The 21,500-nt window shown below is 43.1% G+C and overlaps 1 long non-coding RNA gene across 2 annotated transcripts in view; it reads right to left on the bottom strand.

The window, feature by feature from the left end:
• The window catches only part of LOC146861781 (uncharacterized), an 819,473-nt gene that overhangs the window by 647,975 nt on the left and 149,998 nt on the right, over positions 1-21,500 (bottom strand). For both annotated transcript variants that reach the window (XR_014978049.1, XR_014978048.1), the window contains one exon: positions 9,819-9,896. This is a non-coding gene — a long non-coding RNA (uncharacterized LOC146861781). The remainder of the gene's footprint in view (positions 1-9,818; positions 9,897-21,500) is intronic.

Genomic DNA, 21,500 nt, shown 5'->3' with positions numbered 1-21,500 from the left:
TTTCCTTTTTGTTTGTATTTCTAAAATTAATGTATCCGGATAACTTCTGAGGTGCACCCAATATTTTGTCAATTCGGCTGAGCCCCAGGGGGCCCATTGTTTCCTTGATGTTGTTGACCATGTACATATTAGCGGCCGGCCCTGGTGGTTGTAGGCCCATGTTTGTATTGATTTTGATGTACAATAAAGGATTTTCAAACAAAAAAAAAGAAGGAACTTCAGCGCAGAGAACTGGCATACTCCATGCTTTATCCAGCGAAACTTCGAGTAGTGGCGGACGGTAAGACAGGCCAGAGGACGCCCATGACTGGCTGGAGGGCTGGCGGCAAGTTAACAGGCCTACAAACGGCAGTGGACGACAACAACGGCAAAGAACAGAAGCAACAACACACGGCCAGAGACGCACAGACAAAGAACTCAACCGCCGCCACACGGATGCAGAAGACGGACCCTCATTGGATGCTGGTCACCAATTTGGTGAAGCTCAGACTTTAGAGATGACACCTCTGCTCACCTCCTGCTGAGAGACCTGGCCTGGATGCGGATCGCCCGTGGTGGTCCAGAAGTGAACTAATAATGACATAAGACACCTACTGAAACTGTGTTTAAGATGCCTCGATTAACGTAATATCAAACACCTTTTCAATGTCCTGGAGGGAAGGGATGTCTGGCGTGGCCCGGATCCTCTCTCCCCCTACACGCAAGTACTGTTCATGGGATTAAAGCGCTCTGCAAAGTTGGGGTGGCGGGTAGTTGGAAATCTGTCTAGCAGGGAGGCAGGGTGGGGTGTGGAGAGGGGGATTTGACTTTGGGATTGTTAGAATTTGTATTTCCTTTTTCCTAGAAATGTTCATCTGTTATAAGCTGGTACCAGGTACATTGGGGTTGTGCACAGGGAACCCATCAACTCGCATACACAAATCCAATGTCGCAGAACGGCCTTAGAGTCCGGTGCGCCAGGATGTCTGGCACCCCGCAATTAAGTCTGGACGACAATCGTAAACCCTGCCCCGCCTCACTCTCATATCATGGAATGTCAACGGCCTAGGCGATAAAATCAAACGAGGGCTCGTGCTACAACATCTCAAGAGACACGCCCCATCTGTTGTCCTCCTGCAGGAAACCCACTTGGTAGGGACCACTACTAGAGCGCTTGACAGATGGGGTTTCAGAATGGTAATACACTCTGAATTCACCACGGGATCCAGAGGGGTGGGAATATTAATACGTAAAAGCTACCCATTGATAATACAGGACACTCAGAGGGATGACCAGGGGCATTTTGCGGCACTATCCTGTCAATGGGAGGGACGAGCGTACAACTTAGTTACAGTATACGTACCACCCGCGCTCATTGCCCCGGCCCTCTCAGCTCTTGGTGAGTTTCTGCTCACCCTATCCCCGGGGGAACTTATTATAGGAGGGGACTTTAACGCAGTCCTTGACGCCTCCCAGGATAGGTTACCGGCGCAAGACCAAGGGAAGCCCCCTACACATTTACGTGACTTTGCGGAAGCGATGGGACTTATAGACGTCTGGCGTACATGACATCCGGCGGTGCGCCAATACACGTACCACTCAGGTGTCCAAAACAGTCTGTCCAGGATAGATTACATCCTCTCATCCCCGCCAAGCCTAGCAGCAATTTCAGAGATCACACACCTCCCTAGAGGGATATCCGATCACTCACCCTTGTTAGTGACATACACATCACAGCACATGGGACGTAAATGCATTTATCCGCTTTACCCGGGGTACCTCAAAGTCCCGACTATTAGGAAACAGCTGCGAAAAACCACAGAACAATATTTTCAAGAAAATACACACTCAGTTGATCCCCTTAGTATTCTATGGGAGGCGTACAAGACGGTCCTACGAGGGCAAGCAATATCTGTAATAACATTGCACAAACGTAACAAATCCCACCAAGTGCTAGAACTAGAGAGCGCGGTTAGCCTAGCAAAAGAAGAACACACCAGAACACAGACCAATGAGACTACGCATAAGCTAGACCTGGGCAAACAAGCGTATAGGGACTACACATGGGAGGAAGCCAAGGTGAGAGTCCGAAATACACAACACACAATCTATGAGACGGGGGACAAGGCCGGTAAGTTGCTGGGCTGGCTAGACAAGAAAGAGCGCACTAGTCTGCATTTACCCTCCGGGGAGAACGTAACGGACCCTCAAGACATAGTGACAGCCTTCGCAAGCCACTACGAGGCAGTCTACACACCATCCACAAACGCCACAGTGGCGTAAATTTTAGATTTTCTCATATACATTTGGTTGCCCACTTTGACACCCCGAGACGCCGACACACTAGACGAGCCATTTACGGTGGATGAAATTATTGCTGCACTTAGGGGTCTACAATCAGGCAAAGCCCTAGGTCCCAACGGCATTCCGGTAGAGTTCTATAAAACGGATGCAGAAAGACTGGGACCCCAGTTACTGAAAATGTACGTACACAGTCCAGAGATCAGAGGACAGCGACCTTAGTGACGATCCCGAAACCTGGCAAGCCCTCTCAGGATTGTGCCTCATACCGTCCTATTTCACTCCTCAATGCATAGGCGAAAATCTCAGCGAAAGTACTGGCCACTAGGCTTCAGCCACACCTCGTGTCACTTATCCACCCGGATCAGTCCGGGTTTATGCCTGGCCGCAACACGGCAATGAATTTAAGAAGGCTCCACGGGGTGTTGGCTCGAATGTCTACCATTTGAGAGGAGGCAGTCATTCTATCGCTGGATGCCAGCATGGCTTTTGATCGGGTGGAATGGCCCTTCATGTTCGCAGTATTACAGCACTTTGGTTTTGGGCCCAATTTTCGCGCATGGGTCCAGTTACTGTATACACAACCCCTGGCGCATGTTGTGGTCAATGGGCGCATCTCTGAGGACTTCCCTCTAGGGCGCGGGACCAGACAGGGATGTCCCCTATCCCCACTCCTATTCGCCCTAGTGCTCGAGCCCCTAGCAACCTGGATATGAAACGACCCAGTGATACGAGGACTGCGATGGACGGAGGGGTGGGAGGACCTTATATCACTGTACGCGGATGATATATTATTATATATGTCCTCCCTCAGCCACTCCATCATCTGTCTACTAGACATTTGTGCCACTTGTGGCAGATGTTCGGGCTACACGATTAACTGGGCGAAGTCGATTCTCTTTGTCCTCCATGGTTCCCGTCCACGTCTACCCAAGGGAGTGATGATACAGCTGGGGGAAGAGGGCTTTAAATATCTGAGTATCCACATTACCCCAGATCCTGCTCAATTTTTCGAGAGAAATCTTAAGCCCCCCCTCCGGAGATTAAAGAACGACGTAAAGCACTGGCATACACTACCCCTGACCCTCCTGGGCCACGCAGCCTTATTTAAAATCATGGCTCTCCCGGATTCCTATACGCTCTGCAAAATACACCCACCCTGGTCCCTGACTCTTACTTTAAGGCAATCGAGGCAGAGGTGGGACTGCTCCTCTGGGGTGGCGAACCCCCCCGCATAGCCCTGTCCAAACTTACTAGGAGCTGGTACGATGGTGGAATAGCCTTGCCTAGCATACAGCTGTACTACTGGGCCTCACAACTTATTATAGTGAACCAATGGCTCCATGCCCCTCAGGAGGAACCGGCTCCCCGGCTCAACCGACATGCTCTTGGGACCGAAGGACCTCTGAGGAAGCTTTACCACAAGAACAAAAAAGATGCATGGATGGGTCCCACCGCGCATACAATACGCACATGGTTCATAGCGCAGCGGGCGCTCGGATGGGAGGGAGTCCTGACACATCTCACACCATTGTGGAATACACCAAAACTTGGTACACTCCGCAACAGTAAGGTGTTCGCGCAGTGGGACCTGATTGGTATCTCAAGAATTGGGGACCTTTGGAAAAAGGGAGAAGTAGTGGCTTTTACACAACTGCAAACGACGTATCAAATGGCTGACACAGAACTATTTTGCTACACACAAATTAAACATGCACTTACAAGGGCCATACCTAGAGGCACACCTAGAGGCACGGTTCTCCCCGAATCATCCCCACTTGAGGACCGTGTCCTTACAGACCAGCTCACTAAGAGGGCCATTTCCCTCACGTATTGTAAACTTGTTAATAATCAGACAGATCCCACACTAGCCTTGCGAGACAAATGGCGGGCGGACCTTGGAGACATAGACGACCAGGACTGAAAAGAAGCACTAGCGTCCCCAAGGGAGGTGGCGATCCCGTCCCGGCACGGTTGGTGCAACTGAAGGTACATAGGACATACTACACTAGAACTATGCTCCACAAAATCGGCCGAGCTGAAACACCTCTCTGTCTGCGGGGATGTGAGAAAAGGGGCACATTCTACGACACGTTCTGGGACTGTCCACACATAACACACTACTGGGAGGAGGTGAGGGACACAACTACTCGGGTGTGTGGTTTTCAGGTTCACCCAGAACCAAAAAGGTGCCTCTTCAATATATGGGAACCAACTGACCTAAATCACGCAGCACAAGACTGGGCAACCCTGGGGATCATGTTGGCAAAATGCAATATCGCACAACACTGGGGTGTGCCAGCAGCCCCCCAGCAGAGACGATGGTGTCACGATATGGATAGCTCAATGGTGGCCGAAAAAGCAGTTTTTATACACAGAGGGTGTCCCAAAAAGTGGGAACGGGTGTGGGGTAGGTGGAATTCATTTCGGGGTAACATCTGTGCTCCTCCGGCATCAGACTCGGATCCAGACTTGAGCGACTGACCCACTGGGTCTAGTAAGGGGGCATAACAATGGCCGGGATCCAGACATTTTGATACATCCAAAATGTAAAATACGACAAATCTTGACAATGCATTACATGTGTACATGACCTGCAATGAAAGTAATACGGTAACAGACACCACCCAATGTAACCAGATTTTTTGTTATATTGTCCTTGTAAATGAAAATAAAAAAGTTAAAAAAAAATTTTTTAAATCAATGCAACAGTTAATGTTGGTGCACCAAGGATATGGTGCTGCATAACTAAATACTTATAAGGTCCCAAAAGTGAGACCTATTGGCTATGCCAATGCTTGTTACAAATTAACCGCTGGGCCCTGGTAATCCCTACCTGTTAAATCTGAGTGCAGAATCGCTAGGCCCCCTAGATATGCCTTCCTGGGGGATAACACTCTGGCTGTCTCGTACTCATGCCCTGTATTGGGCAATATTAATACAAATTATTGAAGCAATAGGAGACATTTTAGTTTGAAGAGTTCACCATATAAATTCAACAGTAAAATCTGTGTGTTATTAACTTATTTTACGGAGGGTTCATAACTCAGTCTCTTGTTTGCAATTCATTTAAATAATCGTTTTTCCGAATTAGCTTTGCTAAGTGTAATAATCCTGATGTAATTGACCTTGGAAGGTTGAACAGCTGGTTAGGCCCTGTCAGGTATAGAACTAACGACCTGCAAATCACACCAAACAGCGACAAATGATTAAGTCTCAGCGAATCATGCAGGCTAAATCAATCCATTTAGTCGAGATACAGATGTCAGTAAGCCAGCCTAGTGGCTGCCCAGCCTGGCTGTGATATTGTTGACAAAGCAGCCCGCTGCACCCAGGCCTCCCTTCCTTGCCCGAAACCGCTTAGTGAATGAAAAAAAGGGGATTTACTGTACACAAATTGACAGCCAATTTAATGCCGGCCAGATAGTACATCACATGACTCACGCTGAGGCCTCGCGCTAAACGCTGCAAGGACAAGCCTGGCATCAGAGCTTCGATGTTCATAAAAAATATCAAAATGAAAAAATATATATATAAATTCACTTCTTAGCAAACAGGCAAAGCGTTTACCGGCTGTCATTGGTGACACTTTGCTTAATGTCAAGTGAATAACAGACAATGAGCCAGGAAGCTTTCTCTCGGCAAAAACATGTCGTAATGAAGACAGGCGCGCAAGCCGCGGCATGCCCGGGCGGTAAATAAAGACAAGCATGCGCGCCTCGCACAAGTAGGGGGTGGGGGGAGTGCAGCGAAGAGCAGGCAGCGTTTCCCTTGCGGGAGCGAGCGGCGCCAGGAGAGATAATTGATAGCACATGGTGAAAAAGCTCGCTCCCGCAAGGGAATCGCCAGACGTGCACGCGTTGCCATTGGATGCAATGCAACGCGTGCATGTTTTTGCCCGCAAAGCTGTGCCGATGGCTAAAGGTCTTTTTCCGCGAGACCTAGAAAGGGTGCAACTGTACCAGCAATGAATCCTTCAACTCACAATCTGATGCCCACGTCCAATTTTGACCCGATAGATTCCGTGCAGTGTTTCTACCACCTTGTCCGCTTCATCCCCGGATATTGTGATGCTGGCCACGTCAGTGTTTTCCAGTTCTGCCAGTTTGTAAAGGGGCACAGCAGCATTTTGCAGGCAGCATACGCACACAAGTGTCTGCCAGTTCACACAAGTGTGCCCTGAACACGCAATACAATAGGCACCTAAAGCTTGGCCTACCGGAATCATTAGACACATATTTTTCCAACATGCCCCCAGCAGCGTACAGCAATCTTGAAGCGTGGCGGGTAGTATATGGGCTGCAAATTGCCATTTGTGAATTTATTGACTTGCACAGGACGTTTTCAACTCAGTTTTATGATACTTTGCCTTTTGTAAACATAAGCAGGGCTACTCATGACAGAGCTTTTCTATGGTAGTTAGTCAGAAAGGAATTAGGAATCCTCTCCCAAATGCACCCCCTCTTCATTCTCCCTCCTTACATCAGAAGTGTGGAGTTTTATAAAATGTGCACATGTGCAAGGGGTGAGGTGGTTTAGAAATATATTTGTCTGATGAAGAAAAAATCCCTTGCCCTATATTATGCCATGCAGTGAAGTGATAAATTATGACAATATTCCAACTACATCAGAGCTGTGGTAATAGTTTCTCCTATTATGCCAGAGCTCAAATTACGTCAAGTTGTGGATGCCAACAAGGCTCCTTTTATGTCACCTCTCTTATTATACCAGACTCAGAACAAGTGCTCTACTTGCTTTGAATCTTAAAAAACGTACATGCTCTGCATATATAGGACTTGTTAGGCCACCTTTCTGATCATGGTAGGGGTCTATCTATGTCAGCATTTTCATTCTGTCAGAACTCTGTTTATAACAAGTCAGGATATATATTGTTTTTCTAAATATAACATTGTACTGTTTTCGAGTTTCGGAGAAAGTGTCTTGTGAATTGTTCTGGCAACTTTACATGTAAACAATCACATGTTTCACTGCAAATAATATAAAAAAAAATATTATGATTCGGAACTCAAAGAGGGCCACATAAAAAATACACAAAGATCTACTAAAACAAATCTCACATTTGGTAACATACAAAATAAAAGACGTGACCGAAAGATGAAAGACATTCAATGTACAAACACACTCCACGTAAATAAAAAAAGTCCATGGACTGATTAAGTGCACATGTGCTATTGAATAGTGAGAAATGCAAAACCTATCCAACATAGAAATGTAGCAGGAACAATAGTGCAACTTTAGTACAGTACTTCAGTATAATTCAGACCAATTGGCTTTACAAAGCAATGCAAATACTGTAAATCTACTTAGACTGTGCAAATCGTATTACCTTAAACGACCATATTCATAAAATGTGAGAGCAAATACACTTAATATAATCCTATTTAAATATATTTAAGAATTGTTTAAAAAAGATAAAAATATTTTAACAACTATTTCCGAGAGTGAGGCCAAAAGACAGTTCCGGGATTCCACTGCTGAGGAAATATTATATTTTAGGAACAATGGTCTTAACAATTGACGTTGCAATGAATGTAGTAGAGGACAAACAAATAACACATGGTTTAAATCTTGAACACGGTTCCTGCAAAGGTCGCAAAGACTCTCAACCCTAGATAATCCTTCCCATGCTCATGTTATAATTCGTAGGGGGAGCAAGTTCAGCCTTAATAGCAAAATGGGTCTACGCACACCATGGGGTAGGTTGCATAAAACATACGGTTGGGATTTTTTTTACATGTGCCACTCTCCCGTATGATATCATTCCTAATGTGCGGCGAACACAGTACAATATCTCTTTTTGTGACTAACTTAATACATTACTTTCGTAATCAAATTTTTCTAAATTGGCTTTAGGAGAATATCTGCTTCACTTTGCCCAAACATATTGAATGCTTCCACATAATGTCAGAAAACAGCGCATCTCTTCTTCAGTCAGAAAAATATTTCATGTTTTAATGCAGCCCAGATCACTATTCAGTACGCTATTCAAGATACATATTTGGTGCCAAATGTGCCCTTCCACCTGCTCAAAGAAGGCCCAGTACTGCTCATCCATTGAATCACAGGCATATGCAATAAAGGCGGAATTTTAACCTTATATAGCACCAAGACATGGGCAAAGTGTCTATGCCCGCAACATTTATATAACCTGACAATTGCAGAAGACTGAGAAATTGCCTTGCTTCTGCACTGACTAATGTGATTGCTATTAGAGCAGTTACTGGTAAAAATTCTACCTACATACGGGTACAACTTTACCACTTCTAACTTGCCCTTCACTAAAAACCAATGGAAATCTTTCTAAACCCTACTCCCCCAGGACGTAAAAAACATAACTTTGCTTTTGGAAATGTTTATTTTTAGGAAATGTTCATCAGCCTAGTTTCCTAACTCAAAAACACGTCTTCATAACCCTATCGGGGTTAAGTCTAGCAAGATAGGGTTATCCGCATTGAGAAGACAACCAAGTTCAATTGTTCTTAGTTTTGGTTGGTCCCCTTACACTGACCAACTCTGCTAGGCAAGTCATAGATATAGAGGGAAAACAGAAGAGGGGCTAATAACCACCCTTGCTTCAACCCATTATGGGCTTCTACTTTGCTCGACCAAGCCCTGGTTCCCTTCCATTAGGACATGTGTTCAAGCAGAAGAGTGCAAAGCAAAAAGTAGCCTAAACAAGTGTGCAGGGATCCCCATTACAACCAACGTCCTCCACAGCATCCGACAATCAACCCTGTTTAACGCTGTGGAGAAATCTACAAAGGCAGCATCTGAAGCCCTACCCTTACCTACTGTATTCTTTTCAATCAAAGTTTAGAGGGCTGTGATATAATCTAAGATACCACAAAGCTTACAAAAGTCAACCTGCTCCACAGGGATGAGAGTATTAATTTAATCTTTATTTCGACCGAAATGTCATAAAAGCTACAAATAAAAATACATTGCTATTGTTTAAAAAAAGAGGGTACAGATATACTGCGTAATTAGTTAACATTGATGTTAGTACAACCAAATGATCAGTTGAGCGAAAGAGCAATGATAAGTACATACATAATTGCCTTAAAAACCAGTATAAAACAGTAAGGGCCATATGTAGGTAAATTACAGTTTCCCAATCGCATCCAATAATGCAATATGCCTAAAGCTGGGCGGGAGACGTTTTTGGAACCCTTTATGTATAAAGATCCCATTATACTTCATTTCCAAGAGGACGTTATAGCCCCATACAAATAACAGTATTGAAACACCGGATGGAGAAAAAGGGCCCATGAGGAAATATCTTCTTTAATAGGAGGTATCGGGAGATCATCCAGGCCCATTGCCCCAGAGTACCTAACACCCTTAATAAAACTCCTTATCTCTTCACAGGAAGGAGGGCCATATACTTTCAGTAAGGAAGACTCACCAATCAACTCCAACTGAAAGCCACCACTAGAATTTGAATTGTGGAATATATTGGATTCATACAATCAATCAGGGATTTTATCAATCAAGGATTTGTAAAGTGCACTACTCACCCGTGAGGGTCTCAAGGCGCTATGGGCAGGAGGGATTTCGGGCAGCTCCTTTGTGTCGGATATTTAAATGGCTTCAACCTGAAATGTACAATCACAATATTTGACTGTTAGAACTCAACCTTTATGAAAGGTCACCAGAAAACGCAACTCTCAACTTAATTCATTTCTGACCCTCCTTTCCACAACTTTCGGACACCTTCAGTTTCGTTCTCACCCGCTTCAATTTATTTATTCCTTTTGCCTCAGTAGTGATGACTGCTTAAATTGTGCCATTACTAGAATGTTTAGCTTCTGATTTAGCTTTTTTACCTCACGAGAAGTAGCCACCAAGGGTTTAGCACCAGTAGCTCGTATCGGATTCACTGCAAGTAAACCCAGATTATATTTGCGTTCCTGTGCCTAGGTTGCCAACTGAAGCTCAACAAGACTACTCTTTTACCCTTGGCCACATTGTGAAATTCTTGGACAAATCACTTCATATCACTGCGCCTCAGTTCCTATGGTTGAGTTAACAGTGAGCATATGTTTAGCACTATATCAATGACTGTTTTTTTAGATTTGACACCTAGATGAACTCTGCTGGGTCATAGTCAAAATGGTACTGGCCGTATTCCTAAGGGTATATATGTGTGTATGTTTGGATGACATACAAAAGAGGTTATTTTGCAGTTATTAAAGGAAAGACTCGGCTCTGGTGGCAGAACTTTCTCGTACCTTGCCCCACGATATTGGAACTCACTCTCTATTCACTTACGCAAATGTTCTAATTTCCTAAAAATCAGGAAACTCCTGAAAACTGAACTTTTTAACAACTGATTCTGCTTCCTAGCTTCCCTACCTCCGCTCGCAGCATGGAGATACTCCTTTGGGGTGAGTCCTGCACTCTATAAGCGCTTTCATTCATTTACAAAAATTGAAGATGTCTAATAGAGCAAATATACTCACAGGGGATGGAAGTCAATGGGAGGTGGTCATTTCAGGGGGTAGAATGACATGTGAGTTTGTGAAACACTCAAAAACGTACATACATTTGAGATCAACTACTCTCCAGCTTCTTTCATTTATGAAAAAGGTAATCTATTTACTCCTGACAAAGACACTAGTAATGCTTTTTCAAGGTGGAAGGGAACCCTACACCTCCTTCTAAAAAGTATAGAGAGTAGGAAACAGAGTTTTGTTATGTGAAAATATGTTTCCTTGGAGAAAAACATTTTAACAAGTGAATATGAAGTTATCTTCAAGATTTTCGCATTAGCAAATATATGTTTCTATATTTGATCATACAGAGATGGAACAAGAGTACTTTTAAACACCTGCTATTGTTGTAGCTTCTGTAAATTCTGGTGAATTCATGAAAGTACAAAATCTGCACCGGTGCAAGGTCAAAGACCTGTGGATGAACTTGTGTGACTTAATTGTAAGACGGGGGCACATAATTTATTTATTTATGCATTTATTTATTTATTCATTGTTACTTGCTGCTCATCGTGGTATTAACTTGCTTCTTCGTTATTAGTTTTTCAAATATTGGTATCCAGCAACATTTTCTATAAAATGTTGCCTTTCAAAAATGGCATACTAAAGTTTCCTTGAAAATGCACCACAATTTAGCAGACCCATCAGTAGCCTTTTTGTGTTTTTTCAAGTTAATCAAGGAGCATTCTGGGAGCATTGTAGGTAGTCACAAATAGTTATATTTTGCAACCAAGTATACACATTTTTATATTGGAACCACTTGAATATAGCTCACTGTATTTCTGAATATCACTCATCCTCACACTAAAGGTTTCACATTAATGAATCATATAAATACGATTGGACATCTTATACATTGGGATACATATTTTGCCTTCGTAGAAGCTATCTTCATGCAGTGCTGTAAAATAGCAGCCAATGGGGTTGTGCTACTGGAGATTGGGTCCATATGTCCAGAGGATAAAAATAATCATGAAGATGTGTTGCCCCAAACCCAAAACAACATGCCTTGGGTGTCAACCAATAGGAATGCAGCACCCCTGTTACATCCTTTGGGCTCTGGTAGGGGACAAGGTAAAGCAATGGAAATTAGAGAAAGAAAAGGTTTTAGCACATGTGTTGCAGGATGAAACAATAATCACAATATTTCAATTTTCATCACAGCTTATTTTACCAATAAACATATCCATGTTTAAACATGGGTCTTCTTCCAAGTCCTTCCTTATTTTTCCCGCTTGAGAGCAAATCTCACTTTTGAACCTTTTGAGATCTGGGAATATTGATGCAGATTCATTCTCTAGTTGATTGCATATTTTTTGGCATAACAAATATGCAACGTATAAGGGTTAACCTACATGCAAAGAAATTTTTGTAAAAAAGGGGGTTCACGTCTACTTTCATAGCGCCAGATTTGTTCCAACTACTACTGTGCTTTTGTAAATTTATTTGTGGGGTGCATCAAGAGAGTTCTCTGGGGGGTGGGTACCCATGGCTATATGTGTGTTTGCATGAGTTATGAACTTTCACTGGTAAATAGCCAAGACTACATGAAGAAATGTTTACTTTCCAACACACGCTATGCCTTTTAGTTTGAGAGTGCCTCAATTCAACATCACTATGTCCCATCAGCTTGTCAAAGTGCAAACATTGAAAGGATCAGTCATGTATGGAAAACTGACTACTCCCTGGGTTATTTAAATTAAAAAACATATTAGACCCTTCTATAACATGGAGGTTCCTTCAGCCATTCCAAGGTTAACCTATAAGAATGAGTACATCCCCTTCCCTCCCAGCAAAAGACCCACTCAAACTGTTTATGGGACAGGATCCTCTGCCTTGCGGAATGGAACCAGGATGTCTATGGGTAGCCCTTCTTCAAAGGTGAGCTTTCAGTGGATCCTGGTTTAAGGTAAATCAGGTAATATTTTGATTTTACTCTTTGTGTCTATCTCTAGCTTCCCTTCTGTTCACAATTCTAAACAGGTAAGGATAGATACAATGTGATTAAATGTATTCTGTCTACCTACCAGAGTTATTTCCAGTAGTCCATCTGCTCCCCAAGATCCTTTGGCCTTTCTTGAAAGCTACCTCCTACCTATTAGCAGGGCTATGGAATCCAATTGCTGTCATTGCAGCAGAGGGAGTTTAGCAGAATCAGCTAGATTGTTGTGCAGGCTTCAGTCAAAGATGAATATATTTTTCATGAAAACCTTTATGACATTTTACCAAAAATAATATTTTTATAAATACTACAAAAGTGCACAAATGTTTTTTCAAGGCCTACTCAAAGCCAATGTATGGAACAAAGTCACCAATATTTCTAATCCGTAGAAAAGAACACTTCAGCCTATACAGTGGAGCATCACTCTGAACTGTGTCACTGTAGAGATATGTTAATCTCATATTTAGCATGGATTACACCTAAAGTCCCATGGCCCTGTAGGCTGCAAGGCACTACTATTAGATATCTTAGGGGATGGCTTGACGTAGCAATTTCAGATCTCACAAAGAGTTAGCGGCCTCTCTTTGCAACAACCCTAGGTCTGCCCCGAGATTGCCCATTGCAGGAAGACCTATAAAAGGGTGAATGTAAAAAAAAAAATGCCCTCAAATTAAAAGACTTGGAAGATCTTCAGGAAGCATGCTTTAAGAATGATTAGAAGGCTTTCTGGACTATTATAAATCAACCATTTCGTAAAAATCACGAATAACCTATGATTGAATCTACTATATCTAGGCATGAGTGAGCAACTTTTTTTGGGGTGGTTTATTCCATTAGTGACGAAATGGGAATTTATAGGGATTCCCCTACCACAGCAAAGGATTGCTTTCTCCCCAAGTACTGTCCCTCACTGGAAGAGGTGATAGCAGCGATTATATCCAGCCCCAACGGGAAAGCCACTTACTCACATGGGGTCCCTTTAGACCAGTGGTCAAATTGGGCAGGATCAGAGGGGCACAACATGCCCATACATTTTAATTTATGAGAAACCGTTCCCCTGCTATTGAAAAGACAACTTTACAGGGACAGTTAATTCCTATAGTTTAAGTGCTTCAAGTGAAATGTAAGGCATGGAATCTCCTTGGCTGTGGAACTAAAGGTGGGTAGAGAGCTAAACAATAAACAAGCCTTCTTGCTAGGGTGCCTGCTTGCCTGAATGAAATGCAAATATGCGCCACTGGTTAATATGGAAATGTAAAAGGTGCGTGGGAGCCAGTACTGGCTTGAATTGATGGCATCACTTGAAGCTTTGTGATGATAAAGAATTATTCTTTTTGGGTGGTAGTGCAAGAGAGTTACCAGGTGAGTGGTGCAGTATTTGCATTTGAGGGATAGCTATATAAAAAGGAATGCATTATCTGCTGAGTATTACTAAAATCTATATTTTGGAAGCACCATTTCATCTTAAACTTTTTTTGATAATTTTGTAGCAGTCTATCTTACACTGTGTGTAACAGAAGTTTAAAATAATAACTTACATGATAACTGTGCTTTTTGTCACAGGCTGTGACCTCATAGCATTAAAAATACTAAAGTCACTATTCTCCACTACACCAACCAACATTTAACTCTGTGGCTCTCTGGATACACCCAGACCTCCTCAGTGCATTGACCAATAGAGGTTTCATAATTTCATATGTTCTTATAGTGCATTTGCTGCAGATCAATGTAACTTTTTTAATGTATTTCTCATTTAAACTTTGCACTATTTTATATGTAGTTACCTCAAGGTGAAAGACATAACAAATTAATGAATGTTCTTTTTTTTTTTAACCACATCTTTGACCCCCCCATGCTTACTGACCTCACCCCCATTGCATTCGGCTTCACAGTTCCCATACTTTTTGTATTGCACTTCAGCAACTGTTTTAATTTAGACCTATTTAAGAGTAATTTAGATCTGTGGCCCCCCTTGAGGGCTAACGTCTTAAGAGCAGCTAGCTCTTCCAATACGATTTCCTCATGATCCAACTCGCTAATTATCCCGATGTTCAAAAATGGGAAACTGAGAGGTCTCTAGTTATTATCATCCTATCTATCTCCTGGACTCTACCATGAAGGTTCTGGGTCATGTTTTACCCGCCCTGAATGCTTGGGTGGAGGAGAGTTGTACCTTCTTGGATATCAAGTATGGGTTCAGGAGAAGAATGGGGAAGGAAGACCAATGCATCAATCTTTGCCTTTTCTTGTGGAATTATATAATGGACAAGTGCGGTGCTCTGCACTTGGGTTTCATGGATCTGTCTAGTGTGTGAGAGTGTATCCCACTCCAAATTGTGGCATAATGGAAGACCTGGGCACTGACAGATCAATTATCAATACCATCCTAGAAATGTATTGTTTTTCATATGCTATAGTAATGTTCAGGCTGAGGGGAGAGTGTTCCAAGATGCTCAGGGTGCACAGAAGTGTCAGGCAAGGGTGTGTTCTTGTGCCTTTCCTATTCTCCCTCTATATTAACCATCTGGAGAGGCAGTTAGTATTAAGGTGCGGGGACATACCCCAGATTGAAAAGCATCCAATACCAGCTTTACTTTATGTTGATGATGCTGTCCTCATTGGCCACACACCTGTCGCACTGCAGCGGCTCTTGGAGGCCTTAACATCCTTTATAGATGGGCTTGATATGAGGATCAACACCAATAAGTCCTTTGTAATGTCCTGTGGATATAGGAAGGACCTGAAACAAACTGTCATGCTACTGCTTTTAAACATATGTTTAATTTTAGTTACCTAGGGTTGACTTTTAATTGTAGACGATCCTGACTGCCACAGTTAGAAATAAGGAATAACCAACTAGCAAGGAGCATTCTCCTTTGCTGCTAATCTAAGATAAAAGATTGTTTTCTCACATGTTGGCCATTTTCTGAGCAAAATGTGTTGGTACCACATTTTATGGTGTGGGGGTCTAGGGCATACAGGCAGCATCGCCCTTAAAGGCCAGAGAAAATTAAATGTACCCATCATTTGCTGACTCTTCCACTGTCCACCACCTCCTTTATCAGTCATAGGGAGTTAGGGATTTTACATCTTGAGGATATCTTAAGAACAAAACCAATGATTTGGTGGCACATGGTCTGGGTCAATGAGGCCCTCTCCCTAAGTAGAATAATAATTGAGAACTGTTTGTTCCTGCCTTGAGGCTTAGAGATTCCCTGGCGCTGAAGGGCATCAGGGCCATGACTGGGGCCATGGGCAGGTGGGGCTTGTTTGAAGACGTTCACAAACTTTGCCTATGGTGCATAAAAAAACACTCAGGGCCTTGTGCTGTACCTATTGGGAGGATAAAAGATGAACAAGGGTATCTGAACTCTCTTATGTTGCTTCATATATGCAGCTCAAGCCTTTCTAGGAACATTGAACCATTTTTGTTGTATGACCCACAGCACTACCAGTACTTTATTATACTCAGGTTCCGACTTAGCCTATATCATAGATCAGCTACCTTCCACCAGTGCAATGATTGGTTGCAAGATCTCCTACCCTGGTCACATGATCAGAAATCAGCACAGATCAGTTTACATCTGGTGTTCTTCTGCACTTTTTATTCCTATTGTAGGTCATCAGTTTTAAAGCCATTTTTTGATTAAATACTCTCTGCATCATTGTAAAGAAGCAGTGCACTTTTTGCATTCCCTGGCCTTAGATGAGATTGTGTTTACCATATAAACTTTTTTGAAGCTGGTTGTCAAGGCAAGGAATTTGCGTGTTTAGTGCTCTGTATGGTTGTGTGCCTTTCTTTGTATGCTTCCATTTTAGTTGTATTTCTGTCCTTATTCTTCTTGCTATTTAGACATGTTTGTATTATTATTGTGATGTACTGTATTAATTGCAATTTTAGTTTAAAGAAGAAATATGTTTTATGTACTAATTGCAACCATACTGTGAGCTGCAACATGCCACTTATGATCACTTTTTCTGTGACTTGTCCTTGTGTTATGGAAGAATGTATGTAGGCCTCTTTAAATTGATGGTATTACAGTTGGTGCACTTTGTGATTGTGTTTTATCTGCATTTTGACTTTTACCCCTTTTAAGGATCTTAATATGAATTGATGCTGTTTTATTATGCTTTATTTTATATGATTGCATTTTACTTTTGTGATCTATATTAATCTGACTGAATAAAGTTCAATTGAATTGTTAATAAAAAAAAAACGACATTCAACATGCCAACATGGTTTATTTTAACAGGCTAGCTGCATCATTTTGTTATAGCAGTTCAGGCCTGATATGGCATTCCTGAAGCTGTGATTTTCTACTCACATATGGTTGATATTAAAGCAAACTACAGGTTGCATATGACATCTGACCTTTTTTTGGCATGTCACTGTGGCATTACTCAAAAGTCCGGTATGCCAGTTCGAAGTTATCATCTGCAACACATGAAGGGCAATTAAAAAAGCAGTGCCACAATCTTGGAGAAAACACAGGGTACATTCATGAGACAGGTTATGACATGGAACCAAGAGCCTGTGCCTATTTACAAATGCTTGCTTTTCATGCATTAGAACAATGAAGCCAGACCTCTTCGTTTTTTAATTTATGAAAGCATGCTGTGCATTTGATGTTTGTAGATCTTGCCATTTCTGGGTAGGGTGTGTTATGTTCAGGATCTAAATGCAGTAGCTTTGTGTTTATTTATGAAAGTCTGGTCCGCATAGAGCTCTTACAGGGGGTAGTGTGCAGATAATGTTGTAATAGGTTGCTGTTTGATTAGAAGGGTTTAAGGAGGAATGTGTGGGTGCCCTCATCTTTTTCAGAGTGGAAGTTGATATCTCCCACGGAATTCTGATCACAAGGGGTGTGAAGAATATTGCTATAATCAAGGGACCCATCAATAAAACTATTTTAATTATTAGATGAGTATTGGAGGTATAGGATATTCAAACTAAGTAGTTTTGGAGTTGTCCTTGCAGTCTCTACATTTCTTTGGAATGAAATGGAATTGACTGTGTAAATCAATTTGCACTTAAGGAGCTTGCTGGTTGATAAATGAACCACCACACCAATTTATTTCCTTTGAAATGGAAGACATTGTATCCTCGCTGTAGGATACTATTATGGATACAATGTAGAAACAGATACCTAGGAATACAATAGTATCAAGTTGATGGTAAGGCACCGTTAAAAGTTGCATTTGAGACCACACACCTACAGTTGAGGAGGGCAGCTTTGAAGCAGAAGCTTTCTAACATACCCAAGCAACACCCCGTGCCCTAGGTATGACTTTTATAAACTTCAGGGTTCTCAAAAACTGCAGTAGGTTCTTGAATGTTAGGCTCCTCACATTCCGGGATCCATGAATTCTGGGATCCTTGAATCCTAAGGTGGATTCTCGAATCCTGCTGTAGCACGACACTTAAATGAGGAATACTGCCAAGGGGTTTGTGGTGCCTGTATTGGGACAAAATGGACGGTGCTGGTGATGGGGGTTCATATATGCGAAGCACACATCTGACAGCTTCAATTCTGGGTAGCATGACTTCTGTCACACCAGCAATCTCAACATCCTAAGTGGCAATGCCCTGAGCAAGGAGGGGAAGGGGTGGACAATAATGCCCATGAACAGAGGTGGATGGGATTGGGGGCAAGCCCCTGTGACTAGCAATAACAGCCCTCCCCCCAAAAGCTGCTCCACGGGCTGTGATTTGCCTGAGTATTAAGAGGAGAATAGTTGAACGAAATTTGAAGCCCAACTGGCTGATATGGGCTATCCTTGAGTTCATATCCCTTTCTTTAATTGTCCTCTTATGTTCCTGGATACCTTTATGATATCTTTATGTTTATGTTATGTTTAATTGTCCTCTTATGTTCCTGGATACCTTTAACCTCATATTCCACAAGACTATCCTTGGGCACTAGAGGAGAATGAGGATCAGGTCTTCTCTGTTCAGGTATTCCACCAGAGTATCAACAACAGAACACTATTGGAGCAATGTTTGTGAAAGCAATTGAATGTGTATGCATGTACGTATCTGTGTATGTATAATCACTGGAAAAAACTAAGTTTACAGGGACATTATAGTTAGGCTCAGAATTCACTCACAAAACCAGTGAAATTCAGCAGTTACAGTCACCTGAGCTAACAATAACTTACGCTCGAGCAATGCACTTCTTATGACCTCATATATTACATCACTCAATATATGGTCAGTGAAATCACTGATGACATCACTCATGACTTTTTAAATGGCATAATTTATGACACCACTGATTACATCATCCAGTGAGTGTAAGTATTTCATAAAAGTTTCTGAGAATTAAAGATATATACTACTATATAGGTTGAATTACTATTCCTTTTGTACTACTAACAAATGCTACTGTGTTTAATATATGTCACCTCAGTGGCACTGTGACTGTATTAGTGCAGGAGTGAATGTCTGAGTGGCTGCATGGGTATGTGAGAGGGTGTGTAAGTGTCTGTATGGGTGAATACGTTGGTGTGAGTAGCTGTATGGGTGAGTTAGTGACTGTGTGAGTGGCTGTATGGGTAGATGAATGTGATTGTGAGTGGCTGAATGGGTGACTTAGTAGCGGTGTGAATGACTATGGGTGAGTGGTTGGGTGTGTAAATGGATGTATGGGTGAGTGGCTGTTTGACTGTGTGTGGGTGAGTGGGTATATGACTGACTGTTTTGCACAGTAAGTATTTTTGTGGCTGTATAGATGAGCGAGTTGTAGCATGAGTGATTGCATTGATATATGAATGGGTATATAAATGGTTTTGTGGATGAGAGAATGGATGTGTGAGTGGCTTTGTGGGTGAGAGTGCCTGTGTGAGTGGCTCTGAGTAAGTGAGTAGTAGTGTGAGTGGCTGTGTGGGTATGTGAAGGGGTATGTGAGGGGGTGTGTGAGTGGCTGCATGGGTCTATAAGTAAGTGTGTGTGTTTTTGTGTGTGTAAGTGGCTGTATGGGTGTGTGAGTGGCTGTATGGAAGAGTGAGTTGTTGAATGAGTAGCTGCTTGAGAGAGTGAGTGTGTCTGTCAGTAGTTGAATGGGTCTGTGAATGGGTATGTGGGTGGTTGTTTGGGTGTATGAGTGGGTATATGAGAGGTTTTAAGGAGGCTGTGAATGGGTGTATGAGTGGTTCTGTGGCTGATGTAAACAGTGATGTCATCAATGATGTCACCAACGAAGCCATAAATGACATCACTGACAACATCACAAGTGATGTAATATGTGATGTCATAAGCTGTACAATATGGGGGCATAAGTTATAGTTAGCTTGAGTTACTGTAACTGCTGAATTTTACATGTTTAGTGCGAGTAAAATCTAGCTTATCTATAAAATCCCTGTAACCTTTGTTTTTTTAGTGAATTTTTAAGTATGTTTTTAATTTCTATTTCCTAACAGTAAAATCCCTGTAACCTTTGTTTTTTTTGGTGAATTTCTATGTAATTCTATTCCCTGACATCTGTGTAACCTCTGGTTATTCAGTGATGTGATTTTCTTTTTTGAAACCATTTATTACAAGATTCAAAAATATACAAATATGGGCCTACAACCTTCCGGCCGGCCACTAGCAATAAAAGGAGCATACGATACACATTTATAAAACACATGGTGCTGCGGCAGAGCATGGATAGGAGCTAATAGCGTTGCGAGCCATACCATCCAGACCCCACTATACGGTTCCATTTTAAACTGAAAGAACAACAAATACAAACAAACCCACAAGGCAATCCTCAATCGGAAATAGCAACACGTGCTCCCCTAAGGGGGAAATACTAGCCATCCATAGAAGTCTCAAGAGGGGGGAGAGATCAGAACTAGGGCTGGGTAAACCCACTGCCCAGGTGCCGGGGGGATGAATTGGCTAAGGGGACGGGGCCGGCGACGGACCAGGCAATAACGGTGGAGCACAGATTCCCCCGCGGTAGGCGTTCCAGGGGCCCCACACTTTCACCCATGTCCCAGGCTTACCTCTCGCCACATACACCACCTTTTCCCGAAACATGCACCAATCCATATGGTCCTTCCAAGCTGAGACAGTCGGGGGCCTCTGGGATCCCCACAATTGGGCAATATCACGCTTGGCAACCATATACCCCAGAGTCACCCACCACGTCTGCGACACCGAATAGTCGGTAGGCTCCCACACATTCAACAAGCATCTCCTCGCTTCGGGCAACAGCGCCACATGCGTAACCACTCGCAGCACCTCATGCACACCACGCCAGAATCCCTCCACCTCCGGGCACTCCCACAGGATATGCAGAAAAGTTCCCAACGCACCACACCCACGCTTACACAGACCGTCCTCAGCATAGCCCATACGCAGGAGCTTTGGCCCCGTCATGTAGACCCTGTGGAGTATCTTGAGCTGGACGAAACGAAGGCGAGCCGGTATGGCCACCTCTTTCGGGGAGGCCACCGCGGAGGTCCAGTCCTCGTCGTCCAGCTCCAGCCCATCGGCTACCCAAGCCCCACGAAGGGCAGTCAACAAGTCTGAGCGGTCGTTGATCAGTTTTTTGTAGATCAGTGAGATCGTGCTGTCCGGGATGTGTCCATCCAGCACTCTATCCTCCAGGGGGGAACACTCCGGGATGGAGGCAACGTCCGGAAAGACGGAGCCCAGCGCATGACGGACCTGCAAATACCGAAAGTACTCGATGCCCTGCAACTGAAATTCCGTCTGCAGCATCTCGAACGTTTTAAATCCTCCCCTCGTCCAGAGATCCCCCACTTTGCTAATGCCT

This window comes from Triturus cristatus, chromosome 2_2 (assembly GCF_964204655.1).
Source record: "Triturus cristatus chromosome 2_2, aTriCri1.1, whole genome shotgun sequence".
NCBI classification, from domain to species: Eukaryota; Metazoa; Chordata; class Amphibia; order Caudata; family Salamandridae; genus Triturus; species Triturus cristatus.
This window is presented reverse-complemented; position numbering and strand designations above follow the sequence as displayed.